Source organism: Polyodon spathula, chromosome 9 (assembly GCF_017654505.1).
Source record: "Polyodon spathula isolate WHYD16114869_AA chromosome 9, ASM1765450v1, whole genome shotgun sequence".
Classification (NCBI taxonomy): Eukaryota; Metazoa; Chordata; class Actinopteri; order Acipenseriformes; family Polyodontidae; genus Polyodon; species Polyodon spathula.
In genome coordinates, this window is record NC_054542.1 from 12,180,106 (window position 1) to 12,201,919 (window position 21,814).

At 36.9% G+C, this 21,814-nt stretch overlaps 1 protein-coding gene across 4 annotated transcripts in view; it reads left to right on the forward strand.

Moving 5' to 3' along the window:
• Nucleotides 1-21,814, forward strand: part of LOC121320403 (cell adhesion molecule 2-like) — a 641,373-nt gene that overhangs the window by 275,663 nt on the left and 343,896 nt on the right. The window lies entirely within an intron of this gene.

Genomic DNA, 21,814 nt, shown 5'->3' on the forward strand with positions numbered 1-21,814 from the left:
AGGCTTGACTAAAAGATTGACATTTATTCTATACCCTTCTGGGTTCACCTATACAGTAAACTTTTTTTACTGAACTATTTATAAAAATATACAATCAAACCTGTATAAAATTTCCTTATAATGAGTTCCGTTTACAACGTATTGAGGAGGCATGTCCCTGCCAAACAACATGGGCTTAAATGGGGATTTACTCGGGTTAAAATGGACTCGGTATGTACCATTTAATACGTACAGTTTTCCTGTTTCACAGGTAGATATTTTGAGCAAATAAGGTACATTCGGGACAGTAAATGACAGTCACCGTGGTATTTGTGATGTCAGACAGGAAAACAATTGCTGTTTACTTTTTGTTGGCACAAGTCGTTGCACAGTTTAAACATATAACATATACAATTTTAATTATGTTGAACAAAAATATAAATTAGTAAAATGGTACTACTTATTATATTGTACGGCCCACAGGGGAGTGTTTGGCAGTTAACCTTTCTTGTATACAAACATTTTTTAACATTTATGACATGTCTACAGTGAGGAAACATTTAAGGTAGCCATGTTCGCAGTTACATACAGCATTTTGAATTGTGTTTACAATGTACTTTGTTTATAATGTACTGATTTCCATTGTCCCTTGGAGTGTGTTATAAGTGGAGTGCACCTGTAATTCAATCTATTAAATGATGATGGTGATTAAAAGAAAAAAAAACTCCCTTCATGAAATCAGTCTGCTGACTCAGTCATGTCATACTGAGATTTGCTACTAATGTGGTTTGGTAGTTTAATTACTGGTGATAATCCATTTGAATCCATTTGCTTTGGAATAACGGAAAAACGTGGATTGTCTCTGTGCCGTTGGATAATTTTTTGTTTTACATTTGGTATGGGGCAAAAAACATGCAAGGCTTTTTCTGTTTGTTTGATAAACAAACCAATGCACTTATTATATATAGTCATCAACACAGGTAATTTGTCTTTGAATGTGCGTAAAAATAAAACTGCTTCTGGTGTACAGAGGTCAAAGTTGAACGAGGCACGCCGTCACTTTCATGTTGAAACGTAGCTGCCGTTTACTTCAGTATCCAGTGTGTTGTTACTACTGAACAAGCTGTTTGAGATGCTGACAATGATTAAAAAAAAAATCACCCCTGAGATCGGGTCAATAAGTTTGGCAAAATCCATCCAGATGACAAAGACTAACTCAGTGATAAACTAATATGAATACTATTTTGGGGTTTACTGAATATAAGTATTTGTAGTGTTTAAATTAAAATGGTAAGTTTGTTTTTATTATTGATTTGTGGAACTGGTGAGGTTTAACTTCCTTAGAATTTAAAAGTGTACCAGTAAATACTTCCTGTGTTAACTGTTATTCAGTAGGATAAACTAGGATCCCTGCTATAACATTACCGATGAGCAGTCCTCACTGAATTTTCCACTGAATTTCCCAAGGCCCTAATTCTGTTGCTGTTATATATGTATTTATAAATTCACACATTATAATATTAGTCTTTTGTGTCTACTTGTTGAATACATTCTTCATTCATCTTCTTTGCAGTTCAAGGTATTTTTTGCAAAGAGACATGTCTCCTTAAAACATTACTTGCCACAGTTTTGAGAGTCAAATAAATTCATGTTACTACTTTCATACTTTAGCTCACTAAACTGATTAAAAAATATTGGGAATTGCATATTTACTAAATGTGTTTTACATTTTCATCGAAATGTGTTTTCTTTACACTTACAGAAGCTGCTTTCTAAAATGTGCGAAAAAATATCTTTAGCTCTAAAATAAAATCTTCATCAGTAGGATTTAAGTTATTTTAGTTGTAGTTGTATTTAATGTAAACTGTTAGTATACTTGCTGTCTCAGTAATTTTTCTCAAATAAATGTATAATGTTAGGCAATGCAGCTGCCTGCCTTGGGGGCCTGCTTGTTAATGAGATCTACATCTCAATGTATACCCCTCTGTAAATACACTGAAATAATTAAAATGGCTAACATATTTGGTTATGCCTTTGTTAAAAAAGGCATTTTCAGCAGGACCATTTTCTGTTTTGCAAAAGTCAAAAGTTTTTTCTGTTCTGTGTAATAAAGACACATTTGCTTAGAACCCCTTTTCCTGCTTGCAAAATTATCAGTATAAGCTACATAGTTTGTAAACTAGGCAAAACACTTGCCTGTTTTACAAATTATTGCAAAAAATATATATTAAAAGCTTACTCGGTTGCTGTAGTTCTGTTGGGTTATATACTGTTGAAACAATTGGCTACTTCACTAAAAGGTTGATTTGATCAAATACCTTATTCTGGGACCTTGAAGATTTTACAGTCTTTGTCTGTCTGGATATGCCACTCAATCCAATGTACTTACATTTTTATGTTACTGTTGATTTATGAAGGTTGATCAGTCCATCCATCCCAGATTTTTATTTTTATTTATTTATTTATTTATTTATTTTAATTGCTTATCCAAATCTGGTAAAATTTGGTAAGATCATTCTTTAGCACAATGTATTGGATTTAGAGATATGCCTGTCCTTTCTTAAATATGTGATCCTTACATTTTTTATATACATACAGTGAATGTACTTCATGATCTAACTCCTAAACTTGCATAAAATAATCAATTATAAGCAACTTTATGAGATGTATTACAATTACAATTCCTGGGTTGACAGCCTTGTCTTGCATTGCAGCTGCTAAGTTATAACTGAAACAGCAAAGAACCTGAAAAAATGCAACCTGAGAGCAACTGTACAGTCACCAAAGGCTTTAACTGAAAAATGTTCAGTGTTTGGCTGTTATGTACCTAAGTTAAGTCCACTGCTGACAAAAGCATAAAAATGCCAATCTTTAGTAATATGAGTGTGTTTTATAATCAGTTTTTTCTGTTTTTTTGTTTGTTTCCTCAGGTAAGTGGACTTCAAGTTTTTTCTGCTGAAACCATATTGACGAACCTGGGAGAAACATCCTTAATGGACATGCAAGTGGAAAAATGAAAAAACTAGTCAATCTCGTGGTACTTTTGAATTATATGTTCTTGTGTCTGCTGGAGGTGTGGAGAAAGATGAATAAATATGTGTTTTTTATATGTGATCATGAACAAAAAAGTGATCTGTACACTGCTATTGAATTATATATTCTTGTGTCTGCTGGATCTGTACAACACTATTTTGCATGACAGACACCATATTCTTTGAAATCTTAAACAACATATAGGTTGTCTGCTTCTAAGAAAGAGCCTGTACGTTTGTGATGAACCTCTGTGATGATCCAGGTGTAATGAACTATACAAAGTATAAGTAACTCTCAAGCTTGCTTTATCTCTTGACGTTCCAGTGTTGTACTCCTGGTCAGTTTTGGCCTGCAAGCTTAGTTGTTAGGGCTATTGTCAACATTCTGACAAGAAATCTTTAAATCTGTTGAATTTACTATAGTAAAGCCTGTACAGTAAACACAATAATGCCTCATACAACTTTAAACACAGCAATGCATCAACAAATCTTTACTTGTTATGAGCACATACTTGTTTGAACCATTCCTACAGAAAGACGTTCACTTGTTCGTTCCTGGATACAGGCACTTTCTGCTAGCATTCTGTTTTTTCTCTGTGTTGCCTTTAAGAGGCATATTTTCTTTTCAGAATGTATGAAACAGTTTGCCTTTTAGGTTTTAATTTTTGTGTTGGTTTTGGTAAACGTTCCACTGTTTTGATAAGCGCAAATCTTCTTTCAAGAGGTGCTTGTTGGGTGTGTCACAGTCGTGCACTTCTTTAATTCTCTATTACAGTGGTTCCCAACATTTTTTAGTGTGTGAACCCCGTTTGAACCTCCAAAAATGTCACGGACCACCATGTACTAATTACTACTTAATTAACTAAAAAGAACGTGCAAAATGTTTTTTTTTTTATCCTTTGGGAATTCTTAGAGAGGCCATGCTTCACTTGCCTCGGCTGACGAGCCACCTTTTTACTCCACTGCCACTTGCTTCATTTTCATTGGCTTCCCACTAGCAGGGCAAACCACATGGGATTGCTTCTAATGTGAGGCAAGTTGTAACGTGATTTTGCCACCAGGCTTTACACAATGTGTGCAAAGTAGTTACCTTCTGCCGAAGATGTTTTGCATTGTGAAATTGGGGACTTGCAGGTGCGAGGAAGCTATGTTTATTTTGTTTTCCCATGGACCCTCTCTGATGGCCTCACGGACCCCTAGGGAGAACCAGGTTAGGAACCACTGGTTTAGTAGAATAAGACAAGGCAAACAGGAGGGCAAATAAGATTGAATAAACTCCTATAGTGCAACAGTTTTTCACATACCCAGACAACAGTTAATCAAGAATAATCACACAGACTCAGGCATTCAAAGTGTTGAATCAGAGTATATATATTCACTCCTTTGGTTTATTAACACTTAATTGGGTTGAGTGATCGGAGACAATATGGTTACATTACCCACCTCAGACAGTCCAAGGCACACAATTATACTAATGCATACAATATAATTATATCTCTAAAGCTAATAATAAACCTATCCTCTAGTATCATGCTTCAATATAGGTGAGATATAAATTCCAAGATTATGCCGACTTTCCTACAGAGAAGTATATCTTAAAATATAAAAAAGAACAAAGAAAGGACAGTCATCCATACTCTAGGCCAGTAGTCAGCTCCACAGAGAGGACCTCAAAAGATGGATCAGTTAAGTCTGTATTACAAAACTCAACTGATACTTAATTGTAATTTTGTTCCCATATTTAAAGGACTTTTTCTCTACTTAGTTGCATCAGAAGGCTTAGTTAAATGTAAACACCTGCTCTGTTAGACAGTCTATCTCTGAAACTAATAATATACTTTCTAGTGCCAGGCTACTCCTAAAACAAATAATATGCAATACCAGGCTTTTCCCCCATTTTTCTGAGACTAGGATATATGACATCTTCTCTAAAACTAATCATATATATTCCTGTACCAGAGGCCCTTGAATTAGAACATCTGTTGTGTCAGTGAGTTCTGAATTGGTGGTTAATTTATTTTATTTTTTTTCTGGTACCATAAGAATTCTGGAACTCCTATAAGATAAGAGTAAAAAGCGAGAAGCTGTCCTGTTCTAAGTTGCAGCTGCTGATAAGAACCTCAGCTACATGCATATTCCAAGAAGCCCCATCAAGGTTATTAAATTAGGCCGGTGTTTTAGTTTCAATAAGTCTCTCGTTTACACAAACACAGATTTCTTCAATAATAGTTATGCTTACAGCAGCCTCAATGTAATTTAAATGAATGCAGAGTTTTTACAATATTATTATTGCCCTTAACACAGTATCCAGTTTGCGTCAATGATATCGGAGTGCTCGCAGCAGGATTGGAAATATTTTTCCGGCTCTGCACTCAAGGCTCCTTAAAAGCCACTACAGGATCTTGAATCCAGCCCTGAGCATCACAAGTGTGTTTTACTAAGTCAGTTATCTGGTGTCTACAGGATATCTGAACCCTTGTAGCAATTTCCCTATCTTTGCATTCTAACTTTCCCAAATTACCCCATCTCACCTGGTGAGCTCATCACATCCCAAACATGTGCTTGTGACAACCCAGTCGTACATCTCTAACATCGTTTTGCTAAATTGCATTGCCTTTTACGGTTTACACAGTTCTGTGCATGGATAACATTTAGATTTCATTTTTCTGTTAGGTCGTTAATGGGAAATTTTACATACTGCTACAATGCGTATGGATTTAAAAGTATGCACTGTATTACAATCAACGTGTTGTCTATTTAGTTTTGGCAAGTGACATTTTCAGAATCACATTGTTCTGTTCTCATATTGTTACTACTTTTGTTGAAAATATAGTTCTGTACCAACAGCACCAATACAGTACATCTAATGGAAGCTTACTTATTTTAAAACACAGTACTTTCAGATGTATTTTTGATATTGTATCTTTTTTGTGTTCCCTGAAAAACGGACAAGGGATGGAACGGGCCAAAATGAAATAATCAGATATGCATCATGCGAGTTTAACCGTCACTGAAGTAAAAATTTTATAGGGTGGGATATGTGAGTGCTGACTGTATAAACCTGTACTGTATCGTACTGTAAACCCGTACTGATCTCTGTAGGTTTTGGTGCTGAGGGAGATGCTATCCTCTTCCTGGTGACTATACCTTTACTCTTGCTACTGCTACCATCATGACAGTTAATTAAGGTTAAGGTTACAAAACACAGCAGTAGGTCAGTGGCCAAGCTTGGGTTCAAACCCTGCATATTTTTGTCGCCAGTCCTTATGCTTTTATATGTGTTTGAATTTTAATTATTTTTAAAAAGATAATACTTGCAACCCCAGGGATATTCTGATAGTCTGTTGTTGATAGTCTGTACCATTTGTTGTATATCCTCCAGATTATAACCCTATAAATGAAAGAATACAATGCTGTAGAGGAATGGTCTACTTGTATCCCTTTTAAGACTAATATGCCTTTTCCTCAGCTATTTAAAAGGCTCCTGTAGGGAGTGAAAAAAAAATGCCTGTACATGCACACCATGCTAAGAGATGATGTAAAGAGTGTATTGAATTTGACAAATTCAACACAGCGGCTTTTAAATTGCTTGCTGCTAAACTTTACCACGTGGGTTGCAGGCACTTATGCTTCTTTAGCTGTGGGGGCTAATTAAAATGCTGCATACTAATCAATAAAATGATTTGTAATACAACTGAAGCTTGCATTTCGTCACACTAATTACACAATGTGGGTTTTTGAGCAAGAGATATTGTTGTCTTACAAGATAGTGTGAATTTAATAGTGTGAATTTAATAGACAGATACCAGACATTAAAAGTAATTTAGAGATAAATGGAGTAAATGGATGCAATAATACTGGTTGTGGGATTCAATGTTGAAATGCTGGTGATAATATACTTAATGAAAAGGTGACTATTAAGATTTAAAACCAGCATGCACTAATATAGTTGAGCTTATCCACACTCCTTATATGCTCAGGTTTATAAGGGAGGTTTTGTTTGTACAGCACAGCTTCTGACCTCTTGTGTTTCCTGATTCTATAACATCTGATCTCTGCTTGTTTGTGATGCTTGTCTTCCCACAGATGTACCAGCACTGCAGTGCAGGTAGAAAAACAGTTAATGCTATGGGTTTATGAACAAATTACCTCTTGTAAATTGTGCAGATCTTCATTATTTTATTGAAATATAATTAAGAAGCTCTAAGAATTGCTATTGATGCAGCAAAAGATTGGTGGTGGCGTTGCTATAAAAACACCTGTTGTGGTATACTGAAGATGTAAATATCAGATGCTGTCCCATTTGCCCAACTCTAGTTACATATTTGGTGAGGTGGCTATTGGGTTATTTTCATAATTTTATTTTATGCAGAATGTGAAAAGCACTAGATTTCAAACCTTCCGTTTAAGCACCTGCCTAAATTTACATTCAAGTCAGTGGCAGGGAATGAGACAGATAGGCCTCGGTGCAGGACTTCACTGTGGCCCACTACTCCTAAGACACAGTTACTGGCACCGGTAGCTGTAATGATATGAATAGTAACAAAATACATTGTCACTGTAAAAAAAATGTTTTTTTTTCAAACCTGATCCTACAGAGACCTCTGAGTGTGTGGGCCCCTGTGCAGTTGCACCAGCTATTCCACTGATTCAAGTACATACTGTACCTTTAAGTAATTCTTTCCAAGCTTATCTAAAGAAACTCCCCCAACCTCATGAATATTAATTTATGTGCGGCATGAGCAAAAAATGGAACTAACCATGTGAGCCTTTTTATTTTGGATGGTCACAAATAACAGAAATACCAAACACATTTATAATGACTGAAGATTAACATTTACTCGGCATTCTACTAAAAAACACAACAAAGGACTTAATGTTATTAACAACTTGTAGATCAAGATGTAATCAGTGAAGCTGTCACGACTAATCTGTTTTTTCCTTTCTTGCTCCTCCCACACTGTTTGAGGACAACTGAGAACTTAAATACAAAGGTTAATCATTTTAACAATCAACTAACAATTAATTGACATGCTATTAAACAAGTAAATTCAGGTGTTTCCAATTCGTAGGCTGAATGCCTTCCAGCCCTATAGGCTGCTGGGAAAGATCATTTTTCCAGAAAATTGTTGTTGCCACACTTTATGCTAGAAACGTTTTAGCCACCCTGAGACCGACATTGCTTGACCTCACCACAATATAGATTACTTTTTATATGCAACAAGAAGTGTTTATGTTTGTCTAAGTAACCAGCTGTTATTTATATGATGTAAGCTCCAGACTGCATCCATAGGTCAGTGAGATATACTAGGTTTTAATCTCAGTCTCCTAATATCTGTGTTCATATTATTGTGCTAAAATTATGGTAATAAAAATACTTTTTGTAGTGATTCTAATCTCTGACATTATATGAATTCAGGAAACATAATTATTTTCAACTTTACATGTGTGTCTTTGTAAATTAGTCTTATTTGAGAACAGTAGCAGAATAATGAAAAATAAAAAAAAATCCACTCAAACACTGGATAGGGTAAAGCTACAAGTGTTCTATTAATTTGAATTCCATTATTTATCAGTCCTAAACAATGAAAGATAATAAGCTGTGTTTAATTAAAGTCGTTTAGGTGTTTTTTTAATCATTTGGGTTTCAGTAACAACCAACACCTAAACGCTTGTAATTTACCTGAAAATCAAAGTGTTTTTGTTGTTGTTGTTGTTGTTGTTTTATTCTCTTAATTCAAAGTATAAGCTATGGAAAGGTCAATCTAGAAAGTGCTTGCGAAACTATAGAAAATGAAAAGTGCAGTGAAGAAAGTTAAAGGTTGAAAGGAAATAGGGGAAGCTATAAATCCATAGACTGAGAAATGGGCTACTTGACATTGAAGTGACTGGAGGAGCACCTTAGCAGAATCCATTCATCAGCAAGAAAAACTAGCTGATGAAAATGAACTTTGATATGGAGCACATTGATCAGAATTGTCCATATGGGACAATATCCCATGGAGTATTTGGTACTCAGATGGCATAAAGTTATCATGGCTTTGCAGACTCATATTTGTATTTACAAGACTGATTGTCAGCCTAAAATGTAACTAGCATGAGGCATTCGCTTGTAGAGATTATTTTGATGTTACCACCATATACCACGGCAGTAATCTGCTTAAAAGAAAATATTTCAAACCAAAATACTACTTGAGTATAGTCGATAAAGCCCCAGAAAATGTTGATATAAAGATACTTTATGGAAATCACAATTTACTCAGTGACAAGGGAGTTGAGCAGATGGACAGCATCATTCTAGTATACTGTCACTTTAAAATGTGTCATCTGTGGTAGATTATTTAGATTTTGTTTTCACTTTGACTTGAGTAATGCTTATTTTTCCTACCACCACTCAATAGAGTTGTTTTTGTTACAGACTGTCAGATGGGGTTCTTGCACAAAGTGAATTTATAATTTGTTGGTAAATTGCCTGGGTACCCAAAACCTTTGTTAAAACTTAAACTGACATCACATTAGTTTCAACTTCCGGTTGGAGTAATGTACGCAAAATAGTGAAAAAAAAACATATTGTGTTTCGTGGGTCTTGTATGACAGCTTTCTATCAGTAGTTATTGCATTTAAGTGTAAGGAAATTAGAGTTGAATCACCCATAACTAAGGCTATGATTTTGTCATGGAGGTCACAGAAATCATGAAAATCGCGAATTTGAATAAAGTCCATGAAATCTCGGAAATGGATAGAAAAACACATTTGATTAGGCGCTTCCTTTATTTCCTTTAAAAGAAATGCAGTATGTTATGCACTGAATCTGCGAGTATCTGTAAATTGTTTGGTTGTGTTTGCATTCAGCATTTACATGTAGCTATGTAGGTCAACGAATGAGGTAACTGAGCAAGCAAGCATGTAAATGGGTGACAGCTAAAATAACAAAAAATGTGATTGAGCTGTTTTCGAAAAAGACATGAGAACAAATGCATCGGAGAACAGAAGATAACCAACTTACAGAGGTTTTCTTTAACATGCTGTTTGTTTCAGAATCGTGGAAAACTCTAATGTCTGGTTGATACTGTCACACATGAATGCGATACGTCAGGCTCAGACAGCTATTTGCTGTACGGGATGCGTTGTGTCACAGCCCTTTTGACTGCGCAAAATGGTCGCAGCTGTTGTTCATACATTAAATGCACACAGCATTCGCGAAATTGAATGCATTTACATTTAAATAGATGTGCTGAGTTTGTTTTAGAATGACAGGTGAAAGGTTTGACACACAGAAATTAAGAAGTGTGTACTGTAAGTTTTGTACTATAAAAAATATTTAAACTCGTCAGTAGCCAAAATCAAAAGTCCACATGGTTCAGCAGACTGCAGGCCCTTACATGATCAGTAAGTATTCGTCAATGTGACTGTTAGTAATAAAGCATTAGGTTTAATACATTATTTTATTATTTTATATCCTTCTCTTGAATTATGTAAAATGTACATTAACAGACACACCTGTACAGATGATTGGCAGGGTCCATTGGGTGTTGGACTTTTCATAATACAGTGTTCTAATTTGGGTGCTGTTGATTTGAACGACATGCCCGGATTACATTGATTCCTGTTTGTGGACTGTGTCTGTGCTGATGTTTATATACACTGCCATTTCTGAGCTATGGGTGGCCCAAAAAAAAAAACGGTCTGAAACAGGAATTTAGCAGATTTGTAGGCAGCCCCTTTAAATCAAAGTACAAAATGGAGAGTTAAACCCTTTTCAAGTTAAAGAGACAATCTGGATGGCTCCATGTTTACCGAATTTCATGCTTCTAACTGCTTTTAAATCTGAGTTATTCATATCTCAAATGTTGTGTTTATAATGGGTGTTTCGATACAATGTAATAATATAGAGGCCCTATCGCACCTGTATGATTGGTAGATCTGGCATAGAAAAATCTAAGAATGTAATAGGCATGTGTATGTGTGTTTTGCTGACCTTTTTTCATTAGTGCAGATGCTCTTTCATGCTGTGTGAAAGCTAATTTAAATCCAGGAGCACTGCTGTGCTTATAGCTTTTTCTCAGGCTCCTCTGTTGCCCCATTAACCCCACTGCTGCTAACCAAAAGCCGAGACAGAGTTGGCAGCTTCCTCCCATCTTGAAACCTACTTGCCAAACATAACTGTGAGCAAAACATGCATGTTCCTGATACTTATATTTTGCAGCAGTAGGAGACTATGAATTGTCAAGCTTTGTCATAGCTCAGAAAATAACAAATACAAATAAAAAAGAGATGCAGTTAAGCACCTAGTAGCACAATGTTATTTACAAAAAAATAACAACAAAATAAACAAAAGTTGTCTCACACAGGCTTTACAAAGCAAAAAGCATGCCAATAATCAATACTCACCCAAGCTAAGACTATGACGCTCAGCACCAGCTTTTGTTTCTGCCAGTGGGTGATTTGAAATGTGTCGTGCCCCTGGGAGGCTGGTTTGTAGTGTTAGGGGTCACAGATTAAATAACTACAATACTACAATAACGAATGTACTCAGGTTCACACACGCTATTCACTAATGTCCCAGTTTAAAGACATTGCGTCTCACTGTAGCCCTCTGGATGAAATTGTTTGCAGTCTTATTTATTTCAAGATCTCTGGAAAGGTCTTGGTGAACATTATGGATAGCAACATGATTCAGTCTTGTCTGTCCCATTGATGACCTAAGTCTTCTGAGGCTGGAGAATGAGCATTCTGCAACTCAAGATGAAATGGTCGCAGTCTGAAGGATTCTTAAACATTTGCAGTACAGTGGAATGTTGCATATCTGACCGTCACATAACTGCCTTGCTAAATAAATAAATACATATTAAAAGTAGGCTACAAGAGTAATGGCATTGGCAGCAAACGAAAATGGAAAGAAATGGTTATAGCAATCAACCTTTTGGTGCATTCCCCTTTAAGAGAGGTGGGCTGTGTGTGTATGTCAGTGAGCTGCGTGCAGCAGTGATGTTTTAATACACCAGTCGGGAAAGCTTTTTTTTTTTTTGTGCAATGTGTTTATATGATGTAGTGCACACTTGTAGATATTGTCATTATTGTTGTAGCTTTTAAATGCATTTGAATTAAACAAAGCAAGCTTTATAAACGCAACACGTACCGTGACAGAGATATTAAGAAAGAAGAACCAGGGAGGCAGGGACTTCTAGAGTTAAGAAAGAAGCTTTCAGTTGCAGGTTACTGTACATTTACCGTTTGTTTTGTATATATATATATATATTTTTTAAAGCTTTGCGTGGAGATGGCTTACAGCAAACTGCATAGCAACACTGGATTCGTAGCCTAATTAATCTTGTTTACGTTTGCTTACTTTTAAAAACAACACCCAATGTTTAAAGCAGTTTGTGTGTTGTTTTTGTTCACTAACCTATTTATGGATGTGTAAGTGCATTTTCTATAGATGTTCGCAAATCCGACTTTTTCACATATCCACCTATACCCCAGTCCACAGGGGGTCGGATATGCAACGTTGAACTGTACTCAGGTAGCATATTCCACAAGTACTAATTTTCTTCAGTTTTTAGAAATGTGATGACATCATGGACACTAGATATTGGGACATGTTTCCTTTTTAACAGCTACAATAGTTCACACTGCAGTTTGATAGAAGTGAACCCATCCGGTATGGACAGAAATGTATTTGCACTATGCGGGCATGTCATGAGCGAGCGATCCGTGCCTCTTTTATGCAGCTGTGCCTGGGTTTGATTGCTTGTTAAATTTATTCAGTCAGTCTGCACGTGAACTGCTTTGGCAGGGAATGCAATCAATCCTTCCCTGTCGACCTAAAACACTCTGTGCATAAATGCATACATACATTTAAAATAATAACAACACAAACACGAAAGAAACAAAATACACATAGGGACGGGGTGTACCCTTTTAATTTTAGCCGTTTTTTAAAGTTTGACTTCAGGGCAACATTTTTAACATGACAGATCATGAATCACTTTTATTTCATAAAACAAACACTGTTGTGGGGTTGTTGCTGAGCACCTGTTTATTTTTCCCCATGGGTGCTTGAGATCTGAAGCACCCACTGAGTCGCGCCTATGCTAACACAGTAGAAATGACCTGCTGCTCTTGAGACAGGAGCTGAACTGAGGAGATGTCTCCCTGCTCCTTCTTTTTTATACATGAAGTCAAGCTTACCATTAACCAGTTTAGCTTAACCACATTCTCATGTTTTTCTTTCCCCTCCAATTAGCTCAGGCCATTCGGACACACACAATTTCAACTCCTTCCCTGCTATACAGTAGCACTACACCTTTAAAAAGTAATGCCTTATTGTTGGTAATTATTTGAAGTTTTTTAAGGTTGTTGTATGCTGACAGTACTGTCTGATGTGGTTATTCCTTCTTATGTCCACCTTGACATAATTTGAACCAACAGCAGAGAGAATCCAGCTTGTTTTCTTTTGTATGTTCAGTTGTTGTTTTTACACTGACAGCCTGCTCACATTGCTTTGCCCAGGAGCGACAACCCTTTCTCATACAGGCTGTCCTTTACATCTGTATGAAGAGGCCATTTGGCTACCTTAGGTGTGACTTGCAACCTGTGAAAAAGGCTGCCAGTGCTCTTGAATTAATATGTGAATTTATGACATGAACTGTTGCATTACAAGATTATGGTGGAAGTATTGGATTATAGGCTTACAGCTGGCTTTTTGGTCAGGAAATACTGCCTTGTATATTAGAAAACAATGGTTTGCCTGAGGTATTTATAAACATTAACATTGACTTTGATCAAAGAACAATGTATTTAAAAACATCCCATGAGGACTGAGCACAGACCTTCCATATAGCAGGCTAAAATACATAGAATTAATAGCAAGTTATTCTCTTTCAGTAATGAAAATATTATACCGTATATACATACTCCCAACTGGCTTTTCATTGATTTACTTAATATTAGTGGTTTGCAGAGGAATATTTTAGCAAATAACATTGAACTATAGGCCAAGCCATATATGGAATAAACTTAGCCATTGCTCCCCTCCCCTGCAATTTCTGTGACAGAACCACTAATGCGAGGCTACTCCAGAGAAGACAGTAGAAAGGATCATCTGCACCTATTATTTTTATTTTTTGTTTTGTTTTGTTTTTTTAACAACAGATTAAATACAGTACAGACCAGAATTATACATTATACAGGTTTTACCATCATTTATTTAGAGTTCAAAAAAAGGTCTTAGAATCCTTCTTACAAGCAGTACAATCACTGGTCCAACATTTTTTCTGCAGAAGATTGCAGTTCTTTGCTTGTATTTTATAGAATCTGGAATCTGAAAGACAATGCTGCTAAATGCACTTTGAATAGCACCTGTTCTATAGAGAATATGTATATTTTTATTATCTCACTCGGATAATATTATGCTAATAAATGTCATTGCATGCTATTAGTAGATCTTAAGAGTTGCAATTCAAATGTAATTATTGACAAGTTACAACCAGTTAGTTGACCATTGTCATTTTCTCCAATCAAACCAATACTGTTTAATGAATCATTGTTAATAAATCAGCAGTTAAAGTATATAAATCAAAATATTGTAGCATATGTTTCAGCAAAAAATCATCCCCTACACAGTAACTGCAGCAGAAACCTCTAGATATTTGAAAACGTTCTGAATTGTCATGTTGAATGAAGAGAACATTTTCTTCATGTCAAATCAAATACAAGTTGAGATCTTCTATCTCGCAGCCAGCCAGGCTGTGATCCAAACTCCAAATCCCATAGATATGGCTGACTCCCAGATCTGAATCTCTCACTGCTGGGGGCTCAGCTCAGAGTGGTAAAGGGAGTGGTTCCATTTTGTAGCAGGTAAAAATAAAAAGGAAGGAAAAAAAAACTAACATTGTCTGCCAATTCACATCTTTCAGATGATCTGCAGAATGTATTGACGTTGATTAGAAGACATCTACCTAGCTATGCTTTGCATTTGAAGATGTTCTAATTGTTGACACACAGGACATTAAAAAGTTAGTCTTCAGTGTTATAAAATTATCATTTTAATTTTAATTTACTACTTCCCCTGTGTAGTTCAACCAGACTCAAATAGACTACTAACAAAATGAAAGGAGCAACATTTCAAACATTACAACATTTCAGCATTTCACAACTAAGAAGAATCAAATTTGAGTGTTTCATCTCTCTTTACACGCTCTTTGACTTTTACTTTAAATACATGAAGTCCATAACATCAGTGACACGCATCTGAACACGAGGCCAATGGAAATCAAGGTGTTGTTTGAAAATGGTCCAAATTAATGTCAAGAATCAAGTATGGGATTCCCTCGCATTGATGGGGAATGTTTTTAATCAGATGTCGGATGATGTTTGGCGGATCCAGTCACATTCTTCAGTCGGTGCAACACATAGCTGGGGGTTACAATGCTGACTTACACAATGTCCTAGAAGATCCCAAAACTGTTCTAATGGGATTGTGGTCCAGAATTTTTGCTGACCATTCCATGACCTCTGTAATCTCCAGGATAATTCATGGAAATCCAGGCATTATCTTGCACTGTAGTAACAAGAGGTTTCTGTGTTTTTTTTTTTTTTTTTTTCTGTCTTCTATCTTTCTGAAACCCGTTTCTTGTGCACTACAGAGGTGCCTGCCTCTGTACTGCGACCTTGGAACTGTTTTCTATTTTTTAAAAAAAAAGGTGGAGTGCTTTAGCCTACTCAGTGCTCAGTTTTCGAAATTTAAATTATTATTGTTTGCATATATTTTATATTTCTTATGTATTCTACCATAAAATGTCTCTTACATCTTGTACACTAGGTATTCAGTACATATTGAAACAATACTGCTGCTTGATAAAGAGATGCTATGTATAACAATCTGGTAGTGGCTTTTAATACAACAACTTTTGTTTAAGATAAAGGCATTATACAAAAAAGATCGAATTTTGCATGTTTGTGACATTTAATGTGTGCTTTATAGTATTCATACATTGTCAAACGGTTTCTGTTAACAGAGAAAAAAAAAAGAAAAAAACATCTGACAGTGCCTGAATGCTGCCTGATGGACCTTTGAAGTTTTAAACTACCTTTGAATCCTTGGCTAGCAAACAGACCTTTGAAAACAACCCTTATGTTTAGTTTACAAACCTGTGTTTTGATCATGTGTTCACAACCTGGAAACAACAGAAAGGGTCACACGGAATTGAACCGCTACAAGTCTTTGTGTATCCCCAGAACCCAGCATTTGAACAGCTCTGGCAGTCTGGACTTCAGTCAAAACTCTTCATCTCCCACCACCTGGCATTGTCATAAATCATGTTCCCAAACCAAGAACAACAAACCATGTTATCACCTTGAGCAGTCACTTGACTAATGATCCAAAATTCAAACCTGAAGTTGAAACTACTGTACCTGCTTTTAAAGGGTAGCAGTTGGTGCAAAATACAACAGCTGTCATAATTTATTGAAGTCCATGTAAAAGGTCTGCCTGGCATATGCCTTAACAATTTATTTCTCCCCAATTTAGTTGTGTCCAGTTATTTTTGGGCTCAGCTCACTGCTACCACCCCTGTTTTTATACACTGCAGACTGACTGTGCAGCTACCCAGAGCTACAGTGTTGGAGGACAATGCAGCTCTGGGCAGCTTACAGGCAAGCCAGACCAGACCACAGGGGTTGCTGGTGCCTGGTGAGCTGAGAACACCCTAGCTGACCTAGGCCTCTCTCCTGGGGTGGTGCTGGACCAATTGTGTGCCACCCCTGAGGAACTCCCAGTCATGGTTGGCAGTGACATACCCTGGATTTGAACTTGTTATCTCCAGGCTATAGGGCACATCCACATGGAGCACCTTTACTGGATGTGCCACTCGGGAGCCCCATTTCTGCCATATTTCTACCATATTTAATGTTTGCTCCTTTCATTTTTTTGCATAGTGCACATTGTTAATTTTCAGAGAATTAGTACCACTGGGGTAGCACTCTCCTCCATCTTGGTCTGCACACATTAGACTCCCATGGTTCCTTTCCTGGCCAGTTAGAGTACCTTTAACACATGCTGTGCCATAACAATGTTAATTTCAAAACAACTCTCGTCTGGTTTCACAGATTAGCACCAGTATCAAGTATGTCCTTATCAGGGGGCTTCCAAGTGGCGCATCCAGCAAAGGCGATCCACATGGAGTGCAGGATGTGCCCTATAGCCTATCGCAGGTTCAAGTCCAGGCTATGTCACAGCCGACCATGACAGAGAGTTGGTGTACAATTGGCCAAGCACTGCCCGGGTAGGGAGGGCTTATGTTGGCAGGGGAATCAATGGCTCACCACACATCAGTGACCCCTGTGGCCAATAGGGTGCCTGTGGTTCTGCAGTGGAGCCACCAGATCTGTGTTGTCCCCTGGCACCATTGGTCTGTTGACCTTGCTGTGGATCCACAGTGTGAAAAATGACAGATTGGCAGGAGCACGTTTCTGAGGACGCATGCTCCAGACTACGTTCCCCAAGTCGACAGGGGGTTGCCAGCGGTGAGCTGAGGATACAGATAATAATTGGGCACAATAAATTGGGGAGATTTACAGTCCATTTTACAATCCATGATTTATTCCAATTAGGGCCTATGAAACTAGATTGTCTGTCTTTTGAAACTAATGTTAGAAGCATGAAATGTTGGGGCACAATTTATTATTAGTTTCAGTTTAAAATGTATTTTATTTGACCATAAATTGTGCACTCAGCATAAGCCATATTGTGTCATTGAAGTCCTTGAACTCCAGAACTCTAGAACACAGTAATTCCACACCAATTACCAGAAATGTAAAGTATACCCTTTGCCCCTTTAAATCTGCCATGTGACACATTTTTTAATGTTCCTGGCCTATTTTTAGGGAAATCCCCAGAAAAAGCAAAACAAACCAAAGAGAACATTTATAGCAGTGTGAGAGGGTGTGGGGAATTCATCAAGCACACGGGAGACGGACAGTTTTCTTTGAGACGCCGTTCAGTTTCTTTCGTACAAATAATAATCCAAATCCTCTATGTCATCACCATGATTGGCAGGTGGATCCTATAGGGCCTTTTTCACCGATCCCCGAAACACCCCCCACCCCACCCCCACACACCCCCCCCCACCTCGTACGTACGCGGAGCATTGGTGTGTCTAGGTCGGAAGTCCCAGCCTTCGGGTTTTCGAGAAGCTCTCTGTATTGTGTGGATACCACATTATAATAATATACTGTAAACTTTTCAAAAACAATAAAATTTCTTATATCATATGTAGTGATGGTAAAAACATAGTAAACTAACCTGCATTTCAATAGCAGCTAAAGTATTAATGTTGCTTTTAGAATGAGAAATTACAATAAATGTATAAATAAATATACACACGGAAATATATTTTGTAAAAACAATCAGTGAAGATGTTTTCTCTGACATAATTGTGTGTGTGTATATATATATATATATATATGAATGATATAATTTCAACCCTACAAACTGTCTGAAACATATCAATATAGATAGATTTAAATAGCAATATTGAAATCTATTTATTTTATTTTCAAGTGCATTCAAAACTTTTCCACAAATAATCTCTGTGTTTTCCCACAGTAGGCTAACAGATTGTGTCAGCTGACGTATTTCGTTTTAATAGCATGAAAGCTATGACAGTGGAACAATAGACTTAGAAAAGGTAGCAATTTATGAGTAAAAGCCCTGTTTAGTCAGACTACAAGCATATGACCAGACCAAAAACAGTTACAGTAAATCATTATATCCATTTGAGTAAGAGGCAGTAATCATTGAGGAATGGCCACATAGCCCTGGAGAGCAGACTTCACAGTGAATCAATGTCACCAAATTCTGTATTTTAACAGGTAGGGCCTACTGAGATTCTAATGTCCACTTGTTACTTCAGGGTGTAGGAATGGGAATGGGTGAATTGGGGTTTATCCATGACACATGGCGTTGGCACCCTTGATCCTTTTTGGAAGATTTCACTGGGATTGTGATGAGTCAAAGGGATTTTGGTCTGTGATTCAGCCTCCCGACAGTAGATGGCATCAAACCAACTCGGGACTTCCCTTACCAAGATCTCGTGACCATGGCAAAAGTCATCTTTTGAGGGGCGGCACCTTGGTGAGGGGCGGAAGTACGAGTATGTAAATTCCAGCCACTGGAGTCAAGTGAAGGCTAAGGACACTTGTCAGTTGGGGATTGGTGTTCCACTGACTACAGAGGCGGGACATTACATACTAAAGGGAACATACTACTGTGTTCGGGGTTGAGTCCGAAAGTAAAATAGGAGGAGTAACGGGTGGAGGGAGAGACTAGGTTGGTGCAGTGGGATTTTTTTTAAAAAACACTAACATTTCTTTTGTCTTTTTTTGTTTATGTATGGTTCGCCACGAAGACGATTAAAGACGAGTTATCACGGTCTGTTTTGGAGTTCACCCCTGCACTCCTTCCCTCACACCATTTTGTTTTCTTTTGTTATTTAATTCTTTTGTTGTGTATAGATAATAAAAATAAATTATTTTATTTCTGTACACATAAATTACTGTCTGAACATTCCATTTAATACACTCTCGCCTCACAGGGATATTTAACAGAGTACCTACAGCGTAGTGTCATACACCTCTATGCTAGTGCACTGTGTGAGCTCTGGATCAGATAGAAGAGTGCCCAGTCTGAGCCGACAAAGTGCTTTTTTTTTAGTCTTTCAGCCAAGTATTACAGTCCCAAGCTTGCTTGTCTTCTGATGTCTGTTCAGACTCCAAGGTGTTGTTATGTTATAGTACTTGTTATGTGTTTTAATTGCTCTTTCTGCAGTGATTTAGAGGACAGAGCTGAAATCCCAACGGCCATTTTGAAAAGAGTTTTAAAGTCAGAAGTGTAAAAAGTTGTCTGCCCCTGTATGTATTTCAATGTTATATGTTGCACGTTGTGTGTTAATGGTGGTGTATAGTCATTGGTACACGGGATATAAATGGGTCTGTGGAACACGAGTTGTTTAAAATGTATATTTGTATTTAGGCACGAGGATTGCACAGCACTTCACGTGCAGGTAAAATGTAATAATATGCGAGCATGGGGAACTACACTTTATTAATTCATGTGCAGTTGTACCACGACTCCAATTGAAAGATTGATTAGCAATCAAGTCTCGGTACAGCTGCATAAAAGCAACATGTTTTCACTCACTCGGGGTTGTGTATTCGGTGAGTGGAGAACGGGATTGGAGACGGAGGTTATAATAATAATAATAATAATAATAATAATAATAATAATAATAATAATAATAATAATAATAATAGTTAAATATCAGCTCACCATGTTTGTCTGTGTAGTCCGTTTTGTTTGTCTCTTTATTTTGGTGAAAGTGCCGTGTCCTGTGTGTTTTGTCTTTAGAACCTTTTATTTTCTGTCCGTTTCATTATTAAACGCTGAGCGAAAACAATCGCTCAGCTTTACCAAACTCCACCGCTCTGTTGTTTATTTCCTGGTTCCTGGTTTCTGGTCTGACATCACCCATTGCAGTCGTCTTTGTGACAGGATGATAACAATGAAAAGAAACATTACAGGTACACTATTTAAACAGTTGTAGCAACACATGGGGATGTATAGTGCTATATTTTTCAGAACCACTCTACTTACATTTAATGTGTGATGAATAAGGGGTTGATGCCCCTCCCCCCACCCCTCATCGTTTGCTACCAGTACTCTTGGAGTTTGTGTTCTCAACTGTTACATGTAAGACAGATCACTATTTTAAAGTTGTCTTAGTTCTATTAGAATAAATAGAGCATACTAACTGTAAGCATAGTTAATTGAACAGTACCCATGACCTAGACCTAGACTAACATTGTTGTTAGAATGTGATTAGACAGTGGAGCACAGTGACTTTGATATCAGCATGTTCAGATTCCACAGGCCTGTCTGTGCTCATACTGTCAGAACAGCCAAAGCTGCACTTCATACTTCCACAATGTTAATTCACAGATAATTAGGCTATGTTGACTGAATAAGCTTGAGCTTGAGTAGATTACATAAACCTGAAGAAGCTTGATGAAATACACTTTTTAATTAGAACATATACTGCTTTCTTAGAAATAGAAGGCATAAGATAGTCCAGGTCCATAATTGTAATTTGTTTTGAAGACTCTATAGTGTAAAATGAGTGAATGATGTCTGATTCCTACAAAATAATACCTTGGAGGTTATTAAACTTAAGGAAAACCAACTAATACTGTACGTGTTCAGGGTTTTGAAAGGTTTCTGGTCATCTGAGTTTCCAAATTTGAATATATGCATTCCTGTACTTATTTATCAGCAAAAGTGATTATTTAAACCAAATCTGTGTGGACAGGTGACAATGTGTGTGCAGTACATACATACAAACCGTTTTGGTTTACTAAATGAAGTGCCAATCAACAAATGACTATATCTAGTAGGCTAATTATGGTGAATGGTGAAAAGCAATAATTATCCTGCTACAGCTATTATTGCAAGGGTCATTAACTACTGGTAAAGAACCTATATGTCAGTTATTAACTTCACTAAAAATTATTCCTGGGTGACTATTTATTACATTTTTCTTCATTACAGTGTTCACGTCTGTGTACTCGACTTTATCTCATGATGAAAATACTGTATTGATGTAATTAGTGGCTACACTTCATTGCTTATACAAAGGCTTTGTAAATCTACCCTGTCACTAAGTCCTATGTAAAGCTTGAAAGCATCAAGATTTTGTTTTGATTCTTTAATACATGTCAGCTTTAAGGCTTGCACTATATTGATCTGT